Source organism: Melozone crissalis, unplaced genomic scaffold, assembly GCF_028551555.1.
Source record: "Melozone crissalis strain CALT ecotype California unplaced genomic scaffold, PUWL_Pcris_2 ptg000061l_1, whole genome shotgun sequence".
In the NCBI taxonomy this organism is placed as follows: domain Eukaryota; kingdom Metazoa; phylum Chordata; class Aves; order Passeriformes; family Passerellidae; genus Melozone; species Melozone crissalis.
This window is the reverse complement of record NW_026535839.1, coordinates 5,018,997-5,036,119: the sequence shown is the minus strand read 5'-3', so window position 1 is coordinate 5,036,119 and position 17,123 is coordinate 5,018,997. Positions and strand designations below refer to the sequence as shown.

Genomic DNA, 17,123 nt, shown 5'->3' with positions numbered 1-17,123 from the left:
GGAGGCCATCAGCTGGATGAGGAACAATTGACCTTTCAGGAAGAGCTGTACAATTAGAGGAAAGCGAGATAAAAGTACAGACAGGATAGAGTGAAATTGGAAAGCAGCATATTTGTATCAGATAAGATACTGGGATATAGGTTCTCTCCATCTTCAGGTGGAGAAAATGCATCTGAAATCTACTTTTCAGGAGGTGGGCTCACCACAACTGTGTGCTCAGAAGAGTGTGATAAAATTAATGACTGTGCTTCAGTTTGGTGATAAATCCATGTGCCAGTGGAGGAACCAGTCAGACACACACAACACCATCAAACTCCCTCTTCTTACTGGCTTAACGTGACAAAACACTTTCTTATGTCTCTGCTTCACATCCAAGGCAATATAAAAGTTCACTGAAAATTGTTATTAAATTTTGTGTCTCCTATTTCTTGCTCAGGAGAGGAGGCAAATGAGGACAGATTTAAGGAGGATGAGCACGAGGAGATCAGATCAGAGTGGAAAGCACGGGAAGCTGAAATTTGGAGTCTCCAGTTGAGAGACTCTCAGGTTTGGCACAATATAAAGGCCAAAATGCTCTGACCTGAGCAGAGGCCGTTGATCTCTTTCAGAGATTGTTGTGGTCCTGGGCTGGAAAGAGAAAAGACAGGAGAAGCAAACAGGCAGCAGAGTCTTCCTGATGGGCAAGAGTGATTCCAGCAGCAGTACTTAATGAGCAGAAAAATCATTGATCAGCTTAGTGTAGTGGGCAGACTAGAGAAGAAAAACTCTTGAAATAAGACTTAGAGCAAACTGTTTGCAAGATACCATTAAAGTCTGTCTGGTTTTTGATCCTAAACGTGAAGAAAGTAAAGGAAGGGGATACTTTGAACCAGTGATCTGATGCCTTGAAAGATTTCAAGTGGAAGTGGAGGGGCAGAGTGGCACAGATGGAGAGAGGTACACAAATACTATTCATGACATTTTATCTCAAAATGTCAAGTGCTAAAGCTCTGGAAATATGCTTACATGGTAGAGGCAGCACTGCATAATTGAAGGCCCATGAGAGTTAAGGAAATCTGTACTTTCTGGCCTTTATTTGTTTAAAAATAAAAGCTTTGTCAACACTGCGTGTACTGCTGAGTACATATGGCACTAAATCTCAGTGCAAAGTGCTGAGGTTTCCGGGACTGAGCAGAGATATTCCCTATGGCACCTTTCCCTTTGATCTCAGAGATTGACCTTTGGCAGCCTTTGCCCTTACTTTACATCTGTAAAGTCCTTTCCTGAATTCCTGCGTATAGGCATTGATGCCATTTTGCTTTGGAACAAGGGAATATATGTGTTGAGTTGGTATGTGTAAAAAATGGTGAAAATGTTCATGTGTTTAGTTGGTATATGTCAAAAATTGTGGAAATGTTCATGTGTTTAGTTGGTATGTGTCAAAAATTGTGGAAATGTTCATGTGTTTAGTGGATATGCGTAAAATATGGTGAAAATGCTCATGTGTTGTGTTGGTATATGTCAAAAATGGTGGAAATGCTCATGTGTTGAGTTGGTATATGTAAAAAACCATGGAAATGCTCATGTGTTGAGTTGGTGTATGTCAAAAATGGTGGAAATGCTCATGTGTTGAGTTGGTAGATGTCAAAAATGGTGAAAATGCTCATCTTTATTTTTATCACTGAGGAAACGTGCATCACTGAGTGTTGAAATGTTAAACCAACAAGTCTTGAAGGGTCCTTTCTCAGCAGTCTCTCCCAGACACAAATGAGTCTTTTGCTTCTTCAGCTCTTTGGTACTCCCCAGAAATGTGCCCACATTTCTACAGGAGTGCCCTTGAGAGAGTCTGGCCTGGAAATTGGCTCTGGATATTCCCCACCCACTCATGTTTTCCCTGATTTAACTGACCCCTGCACCACTCTTGGCCTGTAACTCCCTCCAGCAACGTCGCGGGGCTGTCGGCAGGAATCCTGTGCCAGAGCAGCAAACATGTGGGCCACGCTTGCCTGCTGTTGGAGGGGAGCCTGTTTGTGCCAGCTGCATTAGAAGGATTGTTCCAGAACAGTTCATCCATGTGTGAATTTTCCCCTCTGATTCTGCCAAGGCTGAGGAGGAGCTCGGGGAGATCTGCTGGCAACAGCGCCGGCGGCTCTTCCCTCCACCCAATTTGTCCAAGGTGCTGGAGGTCAGAGAGCAGCAGATAATGTAATTTGCTTGTCTGAACCAGTTCTTCTGCCTTGTTTAGTGTAGCTGGGGAGTTTTCATGCTGTGAACCGAACTTGCAGGGATAAAATATGGGTACTGCAGAATTTAAGTGGGAGAACCCATCTCCCCGCCCTGCAGTTTGCGTTATGCAGGTAAAAATGGGGAGAGAACTTGTTGCAGGCCCTTCCCTTTGGAAGCTCTTCAGCATTATAAATCACAGGTGGACTTTGCAGTGGGCCTTCCTGGTTGTTTACCTTGAGATAATTGCACACCATGGGCTATTTTTTCCCTCTGTTTTGAGGAAGGTACTGTGGGAGTTACTTTGGTTTCTTTGAATTTGACCTTTGTCAGCTTTGGAGGAAAAAAATATGCTTTCTTTTAGTCAAAGTAAATTAGGTGTATTCATTAGAGTAACTCAGAGGATTAAGCACAATTACTGGGTTTTTTTTTTCCCTTAGGGTAATGATTTAATTGCTTTGATTTTGTTTTGTTCATATCCTGAGGAAAAAAAAATATGATAGTAGAAGAAAATGCCTTTAACTATTCTTTTCCATGCAGTGTGTGCTTCTGTATGCCTGGCAGAACTTGCCTCATGCTAACCTTGTCCTTCTAGTGCTCTACTTAAAAATTCCCCTTCCTAAAATTTGTGTGTGTTTGTAGGTGTAGGTGTCTGTATATATGCCAACACACAAAAATAAAATACATTATACAAGCATACATAAATACATGTTTGCATAAAAATATTTTTGTGTGTGTGTGTCTATATATGTACACACACATATAAAAATAAAATAAATGCTGGCTCTCCCTTTAACTTTGAAAGTGTTTTGTTTTCTTTCAGCTCCAGCAAACTGGATTGAATTACAACTGAATTGAATGCACTTCTACAGCACCTTCCCTCAGGGATCTAAACCAATTTTCTCACCATTGCTAAATGCTGAACTTCCCCTGTACCCTCACAGAGTAAGTAGGATGCTGCTATCTGAGCTCTAGGGTAGGAAAATTAGGAAAAGTGTTGAATGCAACATACTGGAAAGGAAAGTGATAAGGTATTTCGCTCTTGGTTTTGAATATTGTTGTGTTTTCACACAGTTGTACTTTTCTGGGTAAGTGAAGCTTTGCAACATGTAACCTTAATATGGGAAAAGGAAGGACAGTATTCACCCCTGTGGCTGTGTGTTTGGTCACAGCTTTGGGATGGAGTAGGAAGGAACAGTAAAAGGTGTTTTTGAGAAATATGGAGTGTGTTTCTGATTTGACCCCTGATCTCTTTTAACTTGACCAGCCACATTGTGGGTTCCAGCTTCTGAAAAAAGGCATTTAGAAGTCAATTCAGGAGAGGGGAAGAAAACAGCTGCACCTCTCAGATGCTTGTCCATTGTAACCCTTGGCCAAGGCCAAGGGAGCTGCTCTGCTCCTACATCAGATCTGGTGCAAAGGGTTCAGTATGAGGTGACAGGGACAGAAGATTTGCCTCCCAGCAAATGTGGTTTTTTTCAGTTTCTTGCACGGCCATTCTGTGTGTTAAGCAAACAAAGGGAGAGTGTGATGATATTCACCATCCTTTGGTGATTCCTCAGTGGTTGTGTTCCTGATAAACTGTAAAAAGAAAGCTGACTGCAGGAAGGTTGGTGGCTAGGTTAATATACACTGTAGTGGAGTCATTTAAAATAATCCAAGCAAAGAGAGGAGATTTATATAAAAGTACATTTCCATTACTTGTGCCTCTGGCACAGTAATGTCTCATCTAGCATAGCAAAAAGCTAACAACATTATTCTTGTTTCTCTTTGTAACATCCATAGCCCTTAGTACTGCTATCCTTTGTTAATTTTCCAAAGACTAGTTGTTAATTAAGAGACACATTTGACTCAAAGGCAAGTCTTGACTGAAAAGAGCTCAGAGAACATGGCAGGAGTCTTGTGTTTTGGGGGTTTTAAAATTATTTTTTAAACAAGATCTTATTTTGAGCATTTCGAGATCCAGTTAAAATTTTGATGATTGGGATCCAAGCTCCTGTCGATGTCTTTATGGCAATGGCATTTGGTGTCTTTTTCTTAGATAGAACAGTAAGACAGGTCTGATTTTTGGACAGGTGAAAGAAGTCCACTTTAAAGCAAGGAAAGCAGACTACAAGTACAGTGAGATTTTTGTTTCCTTCCTCCCACTTTTTCCCCCAGAAGACTCAAGATCAGTCATTGAACACCACAGGTATGGCAGCACATTTAAACCCACTTTCTTTTACATTTTTTGTAAGGTCTTAGCACCTGGTGAGCACAAAAGTAGAGTTACTACTTAGCAAAGTCTGGCTACTTGCTTTGGTACTGAAATAGAAGCAGCTTTCTTCTAAAAATCAATCCCAAAGGGCCAAGACTGAAGTGTTTTGTATTCGCATTACTTTGAATGGAAATTTTTCCTTACTAAGGAGTTTGGCATTGGGATTGCTCAGAGAGCCAGGCACTCCTTTTATGTAGGTCCATTAATTTCGATTCTGCTAAATGTGTATTCCTAATTGCAATAAGTCAATGCACCTAAAGGGATCAGAAGAAGGAACTGATCCAGAAGGGGGAAAGCTTGTTACTGTGTGCTTTGAAGCTGTGAGATTGAGTGACCACATCATCTTGGCTGTGACTTTCAGGTGGGTAAAGTGAATGTATGGCTTTTAAGAGATGCATGGTATAATTGATGATTAATCAGGGCCCTTTGTTTTGCACAACTTTCAATTCTGCAGTCAAGCCTTGTGTGTATAATGAATGGTTTTTATTTTCTTTCTTCTGCAACTTACCTTTGCTGGCTGCACCTCTCTGCTCCTGATGTCTGTAAGCTCTAATAAATTGAGGAGTTTAGGCAGACAGTTCCTTAGGCAAGAGCTCTCCCCTGGCTGGTGATGCTGGTGAGACCTGCCTAGACTATAAAAGGCTCAGAAAAGGGGACAAGCTTTTGGCTGGAAGGCACAAGGGAAGTGGAACAACTTTTACATCCCTCCTTCATCTCTTTTCTTGGATATTTAATTGGCATTAGGAAACAGAGCAGGTCATTGGATTAATAAACAACAAAAAAAGTACTGTTTGAGTCAGAGATACCCTTAGGAATTCTCCTGTTGGTAGTGCTTGCACTGGTGTTATGAATTCCAAAATATTTAGTAGTTTTTAGAAAGACCTTAGCTATCAGAGTGGTGTGATAAAGCAAAAATCTGAGCTCTCATCCTGAAAAGATGCTTGCCCATGTATTTGGGGAGAACAGCCTGAAGATCTGAAGCTTTGGATTTGAGTGCACAAACAGAGCTCACCAAACGAATATAAAGACCCCCACAGCTTTCGTTCCTGTGGTGTTACTGTCTTGAATAAATATCCAGAAAGTAATGGCTTATAATTTTGTGTTTATTAAGAAAATCTATCTTTCACCAGCCCCTGCTTCCTTGCTCTCAAAAGCCTGCTTGACTCATATTTAATGCCATAATAATGCAGGTCAAATAGGACATTCTATTTAACACAGTCCATTGTCATTTCCCAGGCAGCATCTGCATCAAGCCAACAGCTTTCAGTTGACTGGAGAACTTGTTTTTTTCCCTGTGTTTGCCTAGAGACTTGTCTCTTGAAAACATGGTCAAGAGCTGCTTCTCTCTTCTGTTTATTGTTTCTCCCCCTTCCCATTTTTTAGTGTTGTCTACTCGCAAGAGCCTGTCACTTGAAAGGGTCAGAGAGATGAGAATGGCTGGACTCCATACTCTATCAGGATTACCAGCTCTGTGGTCATGGAGGAAGAATCATGCTGCTCCCTTCATCTTTACAGAGGGGATCCACATGGAACCAGAAAATGGTTTGGGCTGAAATTGATCTTAAAGCTCATCTTACTCCAACTCCCTTGCCATGTACAGGGACATCTCCCACTATCCCAGGTTGCTCCAAGCGCTCTCCAGCCTGGCCTTGGACACTTTATGGATCCAGGGGCAGCCCCAGCTTCTCTGGGCAGCCTGTGACCCCTCACAGGGAAGGATTCTTCCTCTTCAGCTAAACCTGTCCTCCTTCAATTGAAAGCCGTTGCACCTGGTTCCATGGCTGTTTGCCCTTTTCCAAAGTCCCTCTCCAGCTCTCTGAGTCCCTTTAGGCCCTGGAAGGGGCTTGAAGGTCCCCCAGGGTCTTCTCCAGCTGAACAACCTCATCTCTGTCAGGCTGTTTTCACAGCACAGGTGCTCCAGCCCCTGAGCATCATTGTGGCCTCCTCTGGACTGACTCCAACAGGTCCCTGACCTCCTGTGTTCCAGAATAACCATTTCTAGACAGGACAGATCAGTTAAAGTTTCTATCCTGCTACCACATGTTACTTTTAGTATGCCATCCAAAAACTCAGATTACAAACCAAATAGAGTAGAGGGAGCAGCAGTGGCAAAAATTAGAACCTGGTGGTTGAGTCTGTCACAACATTCCTGCCTTTTTCTCCTTCTGCACAGGGAAAGGAAAACACTCCTTGTCCATGGTGGATGAGGTGAGAAAGGATGGGCTTCAATTGCAGCAAGTGCGATTTACTTTTGTGGCAAAAACTTTCTAGGATGAAATATACCATTAGATTGCTTATGGGGGTTGTGGCAATTCCATCCTTGCAGGTCTTTAAGAATATGTTAGAAAAACATCTGTCAGGTATGATAGCTGTGGAGCTGCTCCTGCTCTGGGGTGTGGAGGTGGGCTAGATAACCTCTGGAGATCCCTTTCAGCCCTGTTCTCTATGAGCTCTAATCCAGGACTTTTCATTACTCATCCCTTGAAGCCCCAAAGGTGACAGGACTATCACACTTCATTTTTACCATCACACAATCTTTTTTGCTGGATGGTTTTTACTCATTCAGTGGTCTGGCTTCAGTTACATTTGTCATATGAGTCCCTTACAGCCTCTATGTATTAATTTTTTTTTTTTCAGTCCATGCCCTTTGGGCCTTTTGTCTCTGTTTTTTAAATGGATCTCACTAACTTTGAAACTTCCTGAAAGAAAAAGTTGCTGAAAACTTATTTTTTTTTTTAAATCTGAGATTTCAAATTAGACAAAATGAGTTAAAGCTGCTGTTAACTACTAATGTCATGTTCAGTGCTGCAGCAGGCACAGGAATAGGAACTGGTTTTGCTTTGTTGAAGTGAGATAAATGTGAACAGGAGCAGATGAATGAGGTGGGAGCTGCCCAGGACAGAGGCTATTCTATTTGTTTGTCCAGGGCTTGGTACAGTGTGGCCCTGAGCTGTGAGTGAAGAGCTGCTCTAATCACCCTATTTATGATGGGAAGCACTCAGGGGACCAGGTACATGTGTACAGTGTGCAGGAGGTGCTGCTGTAAGGTACAAAAGAACTGAGGTTTGGGCTTTGAAGTGAAAATGTGGTGATTTAGGGGTGATTTAAAAACACAGTAAATTAAAAGATAACCAAACCAGTGTGATGCTGTAAGTGCTGGGTTTTTATTCAGGAGTCATAGTGGCAGTAAATCCCTGCACAGTCCTCTCTCCCTGACTCAGCTGGGCATTTCACAAGCTGGTGTGAAACAGTGGGTTCCCATTATATTTGCCCTTTTTCATCTCTTCCTGACACGGAATTAAATTTAGTCTATTATTGGTGTGTGATGATTTTTAAGTGGTTTCCTTGCAGGTTTGTTTTGGGGCTTCCCCGACTCTCAAATTTGGATTGGTAAAGTGGAAGATTTCACAATAAAAATGAAGGTGTCAGGCTCGCGTTAAACAAACATCCTGCTTTATTTCATTGAAGTCTTCAGTTCAGCTCCAGGATGCCTTGATCTGTGAAACAGCTGTGCTAATTCTGCCTGTGGCTGGGTGCAATTGCTCCAGCCAGAGCTGGGCAGAGGAAGGTGCTTGGAGCACTCCCTGCTCTGGGTTTGGAGAGAAGCTCCAAACATGCTCAGGACATTTTGCTCCTTCCCACAGCTGCCCACATCTTCCTTGGCCCTTTTGTTGGCCTTCTTCATCTTCCCCCCTGGCTTAAACTGACCGTCAGAAGATGAGAAATCCCTGGGAGTGTTCTGCATAGGGTGGTGATTCACTTGGATGTTTTATGTTCCCCTGAATATTTGATGTCCTTCCATGGCTGTGAATTGGCAGCAGTGGAGCAGAGGGGCAGTGCCATGTGGGGTGTGACAGGCACACAGCTGCCTTGGGACACCCATGCTGTTTAACTTGGGTAATAATATTTAAATCATCATAGCAACTCTTCCTCCTCTGGACTTGCATTAAAGTTTCCTAATCCAGTTACGTTATTTTTCTGAGGAGCTGACTTTTTTTTGTAACTAATTATTTTGTGCTCAGCTGTATGTTTTGAGTTCTATTTGCTTCATGTCTGGTTTTGATGCATTCTCTTTAATTATGCACTTTTAGCATAAAAAAAGGAGGAAAAAACTCACTTTGGTAGCTCTGGGCTGCAGGAGTTGACGTGTTTGCTTCAATTTGCCTGCTCCCTCTAAAGGCTCTGGACCCCTGCAGCAAAATTATGAAGACAGAATTGGAAAAGCTTCTCTTTATGGAAACTTTGATTAATTTTTTTCAAGGGATGACCAGAGCTGCTGTGTTACAGAACTGTCAAATACCCTGTGTACAGAAGCTCTGTCATCTGAATTTCAAAGTCACAGCCATATTTTGAGAGACTTGCCCTTTTCATCCTATCTGGTCTGTGGGGGTGTTGCTGTGACTGAGCCCTGTTTGGCCATGTAAAAGCAGCCTGCCAGGCTTCCTTTGCCAGGGACTTTGAGTTTAAATATATTTCAGGCCTTTAAAAAGGTCACTCAAGGCTGCCAGCCAGAACCTGTGTCTTAATTCGCTGCTGTTAAAATCAGAGAAAAATAAAATCCGCAATTTTGGCTGGAGGGCAGGAAATGGTGGAATTATCAGAGGCTTTATAAAGTGCAGAATATGCTCTTGTTGCAGATTTCTGCTGTGTCTGAGGGGAGCAGGAGGGTCCCTGGGCAGCAGGAAGGCTGCTCAGGCACTGCTATGAACTTTGGGCTCCACCACAGGGACATGATTGCTGCTCTGGGACATGAAGCAGCTGCTTTGCTTTGCTTGCTGGAAGTCAGGATCACATTTTTACCCTAGCTGTTAGGTGGTGTATCTTTCCAGGTGATTTGTACCTGGCTGTTCAGGCTCCCCACCGCTGTTTATTTGGGTTTTTGCTCTGCAGCAAGGCAAAGGGGAAGCAGGAGTTGTGTGGAGGTTTGGGGTCTGGATTAGGGATTATTGCTCTGCTGGCTGTGCCTGGTGGGGAGGGGGAAAAGCTGAATTTAAGGTCTCAGTGGCCCATTCCCACCCTCTACTGATGACCCCAAAAATCCCCATCTTTCTCTTGCTTTGTATCATCTGATATACTTAATTGCCCTACTGAAAAAATCGTGTGAACTCCTACCAGGCTAATAGGTGTGTTTCTCCTTAATTCCTACTTGTAATCGTTCAGTTTGTTCTCTTATTTGTAGTCTAACATGGGTTCTTTTAAGAGTGGAGGGAGCTGACATCAGCAGTTCGGAGAGCCAAATAAAAGATTTCTTATAACAGTAATCAGCCTGGCTGATTTCCCAGCAGCATCCTGGCCTGCCAGGATATGGAACACCCAGCATAGGGACAGAGGCTCTTTTTCCACACTTGGGCCTAATTTAATAATGCTTTTTTGAATTGCATTACAAGTTTGAGTCTGGGTTTTGACTGTTATCTTGGAATGTGGGTTTTTTTTGTGATCTGGATAATTTTATATTTGTTTGGAGGGATTTAATTTTGTTAGCATCTTTACCAAATAATCTGATGAATGTTAAAAGCAGCTTTAATGTGATTTCTCATTGATTATTTTAATATAAAAGTTCTGTGATTTGAAGAGTAATAACTTTGTGCTCACTTGCCATCTTATAAGCAGGCCTTAGTTTTAATCCTGTAGGTTTTCAAAATTGAATCAGCAGAAATTGCAGAAAGTATGTTTACATTCACTTGCTATCTTACTAATGGATTTCAGCTTTAATCTCTCTGATTTTCCAAATTGTTTCAGCAAAAATGATGTCACCAGGATTTGGTTAAAGCATTCAGCTTCAGCTTAGCTCTTTTCTAATGTGTTAGATTTTCATATGCCAGTGCTAAAAAAATTAATAATACTAACCTCTTACTAGATCCTTATTTCTTAAAGTACTTTGAAAGCTTTGTGTGAAGTTTACTGGGATTTTTTTTTAAATTAAAATCTTGACTGCTAGTAAAACATACTTGTCAATTTGTAGTTAATTGTTGCATTAGTTCTGAAGTTATAAATCAAGTTGGAAAGTAAATTTGGTATCTTGTATTAGGCAGCAAAAACAGTTGTTGCAGTAGGAATGCTGTCTGCTAATTCATTGTCTCCTTTTAGCTAATCACTGCATTTATTCATGTTATGCATTTTGGCTGGGTGATCTCCATCTTGATACAACAATGACTGGAATGCCTTTTCTCCCTTCTGAAAGCTGGTTTCTGTGGAACGGGTATTTGTCCCAAACAAGAGGCAGATATGTGAACAAGCCTTTAGGGCAAGCAGATAGGACTATGAATTTATTTCTATTATTTTTTTAAAATTTCTTTAAGATTTTCTTCTTGTTTAGTTTTTTTATTTCTTCTTCAATAATGCAAGCAGCATTAGTAAGAAAAAAAGTTGATTGCAATGTGATTTTTTTGGATAAAATTATACAACCCTAAAATGATAATCTCAGGTGAGGTAGTGGGTCTGCATCAGTATGTTTTGACTGAACAACAAGGAAAAAGCATACTTACACCTCAATTTAATGTGAAGCACCACAAGTCCCCTCTCTTGCTGCACATGTACAGAGCTCCCCAAATCACCTCTTTAAATCCTGAAATTGCAGCTCTGTGTGTGGCTCCTGTGCTGTCACTGAGCTGTGAGCACCAGTGCCAGGGTCCCCTCTCTTGGAGGGGATTACAGGATCAAAGTTGGAGAGCACTGCAGTATAACCTGGTACTATTTTAGGAGCATCTCAGTTGTTCACAGAGGGAAAACCAGTGGTAGGTGAGCTGCTTAGAGGGGCTTTTTATGCAGCTGAGGCTGAAAAATGTCTGGGAATTTTGGTAAGAAATACAAGTTGTGTTTTGCATGCAGGGAGCAGCACCACCCCTGATGCTGTAAATCTTTGAAGTCCAACGCTCCCCAGCACCCAGGTGTGCTTTCAGCTGGCTTTGCTATTACCAGAGCAGAAACCAATAAAACTCTGCCAACTCCCGAGAGGGACTTGAGGAGATTTCTAGGAGCACATTTCACGTCTCCCACGCAGTCACGTTGTGGGGATGGTGCAGGCTAAATGCCTGTGCCTTGCTGCTGCTGCTGGCTTTGTGCAGGGCTGGCAATTGCCTTCCTTGCATCCCCTCCTGGGAGCCATCCCCTCGGTGTGCTGCCTTGCTCTGAGCTCACTGCAGCAGCCTCTGTGCTGCCCTGGAGCTCTGCCCTTGCTTTCCTCATCACCCTGAGTTCCGCCTCTCCATTAGCAAGTTGGATAAGGAGGACAATAATATAATGGGGCAAAATGTTCCTAAATGAGCAATTCAGTTCTTGCAGAAGGTGTGGAAGGGAGGGATGGGTGCTGGCACCCACGGGAGTGTGAGGCAGAGAGGAGCGGGGAGTGGGAGCCAGGTCAGGTGAAGCTGAAATGGTTTAAGCGCGTGCTTTCAAAAGGAAATCATCATTCTGGAGGTAAAATTTACCACTTAGGCTAAAAGTTAATGTGAGCTCTTGCAAGCTGTAACAATATCCTGCCCTTTATGAAGGCTGCTACCACTTACTGAGGCGAGATGCTGAAAGCATCCCTTAAGTGGCTGCTGGAGAAGTCAGTGCTGTAAACATGAGCGAGGTCAGGCTGCTGACCTTCACAAAGAGTTTTCCTTTCTGGAGGAGTAACTCCTGAAAAGGCAGTCTGCTAACGAGATTTTGGGTGTTTTATAGTGTGCAGTGTCCATAATTTTGTAAAGGGCCTCTCCCTGCTGCAGGCACACCCTTTTTCATCCAGTGTGCATGGGAGAGGTGGATCAGCACCTTTTAAAATATTAGTTTGGAAAATACGTAGCACAGGTGTAAAAGTCTGTGAAAAGATTAAAGAGGAATTATTTGGGGGAAGGAAAAGATGACAACTTTGTGGCCAAAAGGAGAATGTGACTTGGTAACATTTTGAACATTGTGAATCTCTGCAGGTAATCAGTTTTGTGAAGGTTTCATTATATGACACAACTCACTACACGGCTGAGCTTAATGTAGTAATAGATCAGTGTTCTTTCTTTCAGGTAGTGATGCTATTTAAGTAGAACATTCATTATATCATGATAACAGAGATCCTCAAAGAGCTAAATAATTGAAGCCAGGTGCTGGAAAAACAGTGAATACACATTGCAGTTTTAAAGACTGTTATTGTGGAAAGCCACCTAATTGCATTCTGCTGCAATTAATAATCATCTTAATGGCTTTGAATATTTATGAACATATAAAAATAAATAAGAAAATACACAGGCTAGGATAAAAATTTGGTTCATAAGATTTTATTGCTGGAAAGTAATTAAGCATGCCTCTAATCACAGCATCATTTTTCATCGTGGGTAGGTTTGGGTGGAATGAGAAAGTTTGGGAAAAGAAAATGTGACTGTTCCATAAATAAGCTTGTCTGAGAGATTTCATCTCACAGATATTAAAAATCAGGCACCTGCTTGTTTCTCATTTCCCTGCCATTGCCTGTTTTGATACTCTGAGTATGGAAGGGGATCACTTTTCATCCCTGTTTCTCCGTGAGATGGGTGGTGAAGCTTTTAGCTTCCATCTTCTGATCTGTATTGAACAGGAGGTCACAATGAAAGATTAGAGCAGCCTTTCCTGGCCTTTAAACAAATACTAATAATATCTGAGGTTTTGAGACTAAAATTTGTCTCCTGGGCATGCAAATAAAATCACAGGATAAGAGCACAGAGAATATTGCTTGAAGTTTTGGCCCAAGTGGGATTCCTTTCTGCTTATACCCTTGTAACTAGACATGAATTTGACTGGCTGAAGTTTCTCTTCAATCTGCACAGTAACCACTTACTCTCATTAGGAATTAATTCTACTTTACAGCCCTGTGCATTGCTAAATGTCCCTGCTTTGTTTTGACTTGACCTTTCATAGTCACTGCAAATCGATAGGCTTTAATGCATTTATTAAATAAGGAGGATTCTTGGGATTAACATGCAAGGTTCAGTGCTGGAGCAGGAGGAGAGGGTAAAGATGGAATATTCCTGCAGAGCCAAGCCAGCCCAGGGCCCCATTGCTGCCTTCTCTTCACTCTGTAAATTGTTCAAAGGAGGAAGCTTGCTCAGCTCTCTTTTCCTTTTTCTTCTTTCTTTTCTCCTCTGAAGAGAAATGACTTTTTCTCCTGCTTTGGTTGAGCTGTAGTTGACTTTGGAGGGATAGGGAGTAATGGGACTTCAAGCACAGCTGGATATCATTTGGGCTGCGAAAAATATTGAAGTATTTACTGTGAACTGTGCCTTGTTTCTGAGAATACTCTGGCTCTTGTGACCTGATCTTTTTTAAGTAATAAGATTTGTGCAAATGTTGTGCTCAGTTTAGTGTTCCATAGCGTGTATGTACTTACACATCCTTTATGTTTCTGAGTCTGGCTACCCATTTTTGTGCAAATCTCTGGTCTGCATGTTCCCACAGGATGGCTGCTCTTCAGCCTGCTGCCACACGTGTGCCTGTGTGTGGTGTACAGTTTCAGGTCCTTTGAAAAGGAGATAAGAAGTTTGACTTACTATTTTCAAGTCTTTATTCCCAAATATGAAGCTATTAGGTCATCTCCTCTGAGTGGCAAGTGTAAATGATATTGATTTCAGCAGGTTGGCTGAGATGTACCTGATAACACCAGTTTATGTACAAATACATTCATTTTTTAAAGTCAAATTGAACAGAAATTTAAAGTAGGCTTTTTCTTTAGCATTTTATCAACCTAGCCCTGATGGACTAAAACTAAAGCACATGAATGTCCTGGCACATCTTTTCTCTCAGTGTCTGTCACTGGGCTTTTTATGCCTCTTATTTATGGGTACTAATTAGGAAAACATTATTCTTGTGTATTTAAAGCCATTAATTTTCTCACTGATAGTTTGTAATGCCTCTTTGAAAAGATTACAGATTGATCCCCCACCTCAAATGAAATAAAAAGTAACACTCAAACACAAAATCTGGGCATGACAAGCTTCTTATGGCATGATCTGCAACATATTAAAACCAGAGTTACATACATGAAGAGTTTTCTTTCAATGCATGACAAATCTCACACACTTGTATCTTGGTGTCAACATGCATTCACATCTCAGCATATTAAGAATGATTTAGAAGGAAGCAGTGTCAAAACACATTGATCAAATTGTGGTGTTGCGAGATTTAAATTTTTTTTTGCCCCCTTAGCTGCTACACAGGGAAAAATGCTTTGTGTAGGTTTTAAAAAAAATAATTTACCACCCTAAGTAACAACATAAATAAAATCTTATACTGAAAAAATCAGAAGTGGAGTTTTATAGCATTTTTGCTTTCTTGGGACACAATAATGTCTAATCTGCAATAACAGAAGAGCAATAGATATGCACACAGAGGCAGTTAGATGATCAGTAATTGATTGTTTCCTTCCTAAAGAGCAAACTTCTTGTATACCAAAATGTGAGAGTGCTTTCCCTTTATGGGTCAGCATTGATTGTACATAAAACATGTGATAGAGGGTTTCTGAAAACAGTAATTAAAATGGTAGGGTTTCAAAAGTGAGCATTGATTATATTTCAGGGCCTCTCAGTTAAAAGTTAAAGAGTAAACAACAGAGTTTTCAGCTGGAATGTTTTGAGGCATCAGGACAAAGAGGGCCTTGAAACTTTGAGTTCTACCTGGGTAGTTCTAGTCAGGAGTAGAACATCACCCATAATTACATGTAAGAGAGGAACTCACATGCTTTTTCCCTTTGCTACTTCTAGCAATTTTTAAGTGATTAAAGCCCTTAATGAAGCATTTAATGCTTCGTGTGAAATGGGGCTTAGGTGCCCAAAGGGACCCCTCTGGTGCTGGGCTTGGCTGGCAGCAGGGAGAGGGGACTGGGAGGGGACATGGTGCCCCAATGACAATAGCTGGCCTCAGATGTTGCTCAAATATATTTTTGTGTCTCATTTTGAAAGCTTGGAACTATGTGGATCAGCCACCCTTTGGTATTAAATCAACAGGACTCAGCAGAATTCTGCCAATTTACACCACATCAGAAAGTAGCATGGAGGGAAATGCAGTAATTTGTATAACTCCAGCTGCATGCTGCTAGAAGCAACACAGAATGTTTTAAAGATGTCTTAGATTCTGTTACCAGGAGATTGTGTTTAATTAAATAAAAGTACATGTTGGAGTTGCCTTATTAAGCACTTGTACAGAAGGTAAAAAATAATTTGTCCCCATGTGATAAACCAGTGATTGTAAGACTTAAAGACTTTGACTGTGAGACTTACAGCCTTGTCACTTCCCTTTAAGTAGGTGAAAACTGAGAGTGCAAGTGTTTCTAGGAATCTGTGCTTATGTGATGTAATTTTATTGTTGTTGGTTTCAGGGCACGGTGCTTTTGCTGCCTAAACCACACACGCTGTCAGAAAGTCCCAAAGTGTGCTTTGGCTTTTGGTAGCACACAGGCAAAAATAATGTCAGATTGTTGATCTTGAATCACTGGATATCTGCCCTGAAAAATTTGCATCAGTGATTTAGAGCCCAGTGGGGTCATATCTAGTTGCTAGCCTACTCCAGACAAGTTCTGGTTTTTGCAGAACAGTGTACCAAGCAACTGAAGTTTTGCCACAAGTGAAAATACTAATTACCTTTGAAAATAAAGTTATTAATAGTCCTTACATTAGTGTTTTGGCTGCTGGTAGTCCTTGCCTTGCCTAGCAAGAATGGATATTATGTCACATCCCTAATAAATGATCAGATTAGCATTAGATGATCAGAGAAGAGTAACAGGATGTGGAATGCTCACTTCTCCATGCACTTCTGCCTGTCCAGCAGTAGTGCACCTGCATTGTTTGGAATGACCTTGACTGTGAGGTGCTTTTAAGCAGTGAGAATTTGCTGCAGAAAAGCGAAATCAGCCCAGTTGATATTCCTGTTTTTCACCAGCAAAGACGAACATGGGGAACCTGTGGCACTTGAGGTATTTTGACCTGATTGTTCACAAACTGTGTGGTTGATCACTGGGTTAGAAGACAGTGTCATCCCTGGAAAGGGATTGGAATGGCTTGAATGCATTTATACCCCACTCCTGTCATAGGAGGTGTGTGAGGAAAAAGAGTTTATCACCCCCACATTTGCATTGAGAGGGCAAATTCCGGTCCTGTAAAACTTGGTGACTGTGAGGAAGCTTCTCAAAACCTGTCTTGCTGCAGTCAGGGGTTTATTTATTACTAGAAGAACTCTAGAAGCTGCAATGCAACTGCTGTGTTTCATTATTGAACAGCAGAGTTTTTCAGCTTGGGTTTTAAGCCTGGTGTTTTTAAGTCTGCAACCTCTCATCGGAAGGACATGCTGAGAAGGGCTTCCTGCTTTCTGAATTAGTGTTTAATGTGTGGGAAGTGTACATCCCAATTGAAGTTTGTCTTCAGAAGCTTCTAATTAGGACAGAATGATTTGATTTTTCGGGAGGTAACTTTTGGGATTCCAGAAATAACAAGACAGCCACAAGGGTGATGCAGAGCAGGTATCACAGGTTACTGTCATCTTTGCAGCTGTCAGAAGTGTTTTGGTGGAAAGCAAACCCATGTGTTTGAATAAATAAATATTTTTTACTTAATTTATGGTTTTCAATCCAAAAGAAACTGTCAAATTTGAGGTATAATGACTGACTTTTTTTTTTTGTTTGCAGTGGCATGAAAATTTTCAGAAAGACTGAGTGATGTTTTAAGCT

At 41.4% G+C, this 17,123-nt stretch overlaps 1 protein-coding gene across 2 annotated transcripts in view; it reads left to right on the top strand.

Moving 5' to 3' along the window:
- SGCD (sarcoglycan delta) overlaps nucleotides 1-17,123 on the top strand; it is a 300,479-nt gene that overhangs the window by 32,351 nt on the left and 251,005 nt on the right. Inside the window, exon 1 of one of the 2 annotated variants that reach the window (XM_054287885.1) lies at nucleotides 3,072-3,147. The exons of the other annotated variant lie outside the window; for it this stretch is intronic. The gene's annotated coding sequence lies outside the window, so the exon portion shown is untranslated. Of the gene's footprint in view, nucleotides 1-3,071; nucleotides 3,148-17,123 lie in introns of those variants that run through there. 2 annotated transcript variants of the gene reach the window in all.